Here is a 4,569-nt window from a genome sequence, read left to right as displayed (position 1 = left end):
TACTTGGCATAAATAATTATGCTCATTAAAACGTAGTATTTCATACGCACATCTGTTCTCTTTTCAACGTGTTAATAACCTCTTTGTCATAAGTTATTATCTCAGTAACCAGTTGCAATGATCTCTAATTTATGTATTACTCTTTCTATCAAATGAAGCATAACTTTCACTTTACTGTGACGTAAAACACATGCGTAGAGCCACTACTTGAATTCCATATAAATTTGTTTGACACTCACAAGTAACTTGTAGTAGGACTAGTTGGTTTCTCGTATGAAAAAGTAAAAACGACTTCAGAAGTTCGATTTTGAAAGGTAAGTAATGTGTAAGGTATATACTTTAGAAATTTCTTTGTTTTAAACTACAAGACGGCTATCTAGAGTAACCGTTCCGAATTTAACAGTGAAAGACAAGAGGAAAGGCGGATAATCCAACTCTTGGACTCTTATTTTACCAATGAATAGTGGGATTGACCTACACATTATAACGCTGAAATGACGAAAGTATTTGGTGGTATTCGAACAGGCAATCCTTATTTTGAAAAAAATAGTGTTGGTACTATACTTTCTGATTATTCTAATGTAGGCGAAAAAAAAAAAGGATACTTATACGTTATACTTGTTTATGTGTTGTTAAGCGCAAAGCTACATAATGGGTTATCTACACTGTGTTCACTTCGAGTATCAAAACCAGATATTTAATACTATAAGCCCTCAGTCTTACCACTGACCGTATTGGTAATACGGTAGTTTTGTTTTATGTTCATCACGTTTATAAGTACTGATATAGTCTACCAACATTCAGAATGGTTAAGTTAGAACATAATAACATGAAAAATAAGCCTGACAAAAATGTTTCCTATTGTGACTAGATTGTGGAACGATTCTTATACTGGTAAGGTTAAAGTTGAGTCTTACAAACAAAACCCTGGTTAAACAAGTGAAATGTGTACAGTACATTCTGGCCTTCAGTACTGCTTTATCTTGAAATATGTTTGTGTGTTATTGTTTTTTAGAAAACGTCAAGAAAATTGTTGAACTGATATTCTGTTAATTATAATTTTTATCACTGGTCTAATTAAATGTTAAATGGAAATGATCATTGTGAGATACCATACCAAAATTATGGTGTGACTTAGCAGTGTTTTATTTGAGAAATCGTAAAAAAGAAGTAACTGGAGAAGTTACATTGGTAAAATACAGAGTTCAAGAATACCCATTTTTCCAATGTGGTCTCAGTCCTGTATCCATACTCAGGATATGCATATTACTACTATGTTTTGAGAGTTCAATCAACAGAATATAATAACTAAATAGACACAAGTTTGTTTCGTGTAGGAGCTAGTTTAGCTTATACTAGAATAAGGATATATTTGTCACCAATTAGCTTAGCTTATACTTTAATAATGATATATTTGTCACCAATAAATTTAGCTTATACTAAAATAATAATAAATTTGTCACCAATAAATTTAGCTTATACTAAAATAATAATAAATTTGTCACCAATTAATTTAGTTTAAACTAGAATAATGGTGTAATTGTCATCAATTAGTTTATGTTAGAATAATGATGTATTTGTCACCAATGAATGTCACTATAACAAATACGTAAAATATTATGACCTTTACATAAGATATTTCACAACATTCATTGGCTACTCTTGTATTTACCGCAACGTGTTGCTTTTTTTATTTCACCAGAGCTAATTATCGATCAAAGGGATATAAATATATACACAGGATCTTTGAAAAGTCTGATATCATAGAGTATTTTCTTAATTTCAGATACGTGACTGATTATTACATTGAAAAAAAATCCTAATGTTAAACAAAGTTTATTTTGAATTACAAGGACAACATGTGAAACGCATTCTGTAAAATCTTTTGAAGTGCCTATGATTTTCAGACTTGTTTCATTTCATCGTTATTTGGTCATGTGACCTGGAAATTTCAAGTACACTTAGGCTTCTGACTATTTATTTGGCTTTTGAGTGTTAATTCTTCAATATAATATGAAAATTCTTTCTTACATCATGCAGTCATTATTTGTGCTTAGCAATAGTTCATTTTCACGCGTGAGTGGCCCTCTCTAAGCCAGGTCCATGAATATATAAATCAAGTTTCCTGATTTAAACTTTTCTTTTCTCCCTTCACTGTCAACATAAATTGTTCTTCACTTAAACAATTCCATGAATATTAATTGAAAGCATATAACACTAATTCTATTTTCACATAAATAAACTCTTTAAAATAAAATTAACACCTTATCTAGCTACCTGTTTTATAACGTGACGGTCAATCCTACTACTCGTTGGTAAAAGAGTAACCCAAGAGTTTAGGGGTGGGTGATGATGACAAGCTGCCTTCCCTCTAATCTTTCAGCATCCCAGTGGCACATTAGGATGTCTGCAAACTTACAACGCTAAATCCTAGTTTCGATGTTCGTGGTGGGCAGAGTACAGATAGCTCATTGTGTTGCTTTGTGCTTAACTTTAAACAAACAAACAATCGAGAAAAGACGAAAAGTACTAAATGAAAACAAAACATCATTTAATAAAATTTGAACTACAACTAGAATGAATGAAACATAAAATAAACAAGACCTCTGGGTGAGCCATCCATTCAATTGAGAAGCATTGATATAAAAAACAAGTTAACAACCAACTAAAGAAAACGCACACCTGTAATTGTTTTTATGTTTCGTGATAAATTAATTATCGGTATTGGATTTTTTATCACTTTTTAGTCTTAATGTATTGTTTTTTGATGTTGTTGTTTTTTGTTTCTTGATGTAGAGATTGAGATTCACCATAAGTGTCGGTAACAATTTTGTGCTTAGACGGACAAAGTCAGAAGTTAAACGAACTCTTCAGACGTGGAAGGTAAAAACTATGAGTCATGAAAATATTTATAATTAGAATTGCAATTATAACTATTTTGATACAGTGGAACCAGGATGTAGTAGAATCTAGGGGGAAAATACAGGTGAATTTATTGTGAAAATAAGGACTTTATTTATCAATTTACATTGTCCTATAGCACCTCAGTGGCACAGCAGTATGCTAGAAGCTGGCTTTCAATACCCGTGGTGGGCCGAGCATAGATAGCCCATTGTGTACCTTTATACATTACTTCAAACAAATGGTGTTTTTTTTGTTGTGTTTACCTTAAACTATATCTTAACTTTTTGGTTCTTTATCTATAGCTATAAAATTCACTTAAGAGTAAATATATGTATATGTACGCTGAAGCATTATTTCAGCCCAATATTTCTTTTCATTTTATAAAAAAATTTTGTTTGTTTTGGAATTTCGCACAAAGCTACTCGAGGGCTATCTGTCCCTAATTTAGCAGTGTAAGACTAGAGGGAAGGTAGCTAGTCATCACCACCCACCGCCAACTCTTGGGCTATTCTTGACTGTCACATTATAACGCCCCAACGGCTGGAGGGTGAACATGTTTGGAGCGATGCGGGCGCGAACTCGCGACCCTCGGATTACGAGTCGCACGCCTTACGCGCTAGGCCATGCCAGACCCCTTTATAAAAATGATAAAACCTATTTAAATTTAGAATGAGAAGCAATATGAGTGTTTATCTTCGTGTAGTGTAGATAAGAAACCCCGGTTTTCTTGTTTTGAACTCTATGGTTAATACAAATGTATAATTAATTGACATAAGTTTACTTAACAGTCTAAGAAACTAAAGAGAAAATTTACATTTTAAGTGCCCCTCCCACTAAAAAACAAAATGGACTACAATTAACTTGCTATCTTGTAATTTAGTGAAACTGGTTTAGACAAAGAGTGATATTAATGAATTTTGCAGGTAGTTAATATTACTTAATTATATGTATATTTCAAGCTATTTTTAAATTGTATTCTTTAGTATGACGTATTTTATTGACTGTGTTTAAAGAGTATTATACTTCACGAAATGTTCTACAAATCTAAACATATAGAATTAAAATTTTCTTCTTTGCAGAAATGGTCGACTTAAGGGAGATGCTGTTTTTGAGTTTGCTCGCCATGAACACTAAATCAACGAAGTTTCCAATCAAAGAGAGTTTTTCTAATGTGCGACAGTTCAGTGGAGGTCTTAGCGGAACAGTTGATTCTACTTTCATTTTGTTGCTAATTGTTGCAGTAGTTCTAATAGTGTCGGCTCTAGGTTCACCATTTCTGTTATTGTTAATAGCTGCCATAGCAACTGCTTTCTCTTCTCTTGGAACAACAGCGGGAATTATTGATTTAACAGGAGAAGGTAGATAAAAAAAAATGCGAATAACTCTACGTCATCAATTATATTTTTATGTACAAATGTATTAAGTTAAAATTATTTTAAATATTTCAGTTAATTATTTTTTGCAAAAAATACAGATTTTAAAACATTTTAAAAATAGTTCTTGTTTAACTTTGACACATGCAATAATATAATGTGTAATTAATCTATTTTTTGGGGATTCTTGAATGTATTTTATACCGTTTCATAACTTGTTCTGGAAGTGATAACAAATTTCACACTAAACCTTTAAATTCCGGAAGCACACAAACCACAATATTTCCCGACA

At 31.9% G+C, this 4,569-nt stretch overlaps 1 long non-coding RNA gene across 1 annotated transcript; it reads left to right on the top strand.

The window, feature by feature from the left end:
• The first annotated feature begins 206 nt into the window (after window positions 1-206).
• LOC143237286 (uncharacterized) lies at window positions 207-4,233 on the top strand. The gene is made up of 3 exons (XR_013019972.1): window positions 207-314; window positions 2,797-2,883; window positions 3,984-4,233. It is a non-coding gene; the product is annotated as an uncharacterized LOC143237286 (long non-coding RNA).
• Window positions 4,234-4,569: the final 336 nt, after the last annotated feature.

The sequence above is a fragment of the Tachypleus tridentatus genome, chromosome 13 (genome assembly GCF_004210375.1).
Source record: "Tachypleus tridentatus isolate NWPU-2018 chromosome 13, ASM421037v1, whole genome shotgun sequence".
Lineage (NCBI taxonomy): Eukaryota > Metazoa > Arthropoda > Merostomata > Xiphosura > Limulidae > Tachypleus > Tachypleus tridentatus.
Note: the sequence above shows the minus strand (reverse complement) of the source record. Positions and strands in the feature narration are given on the sequence as shown.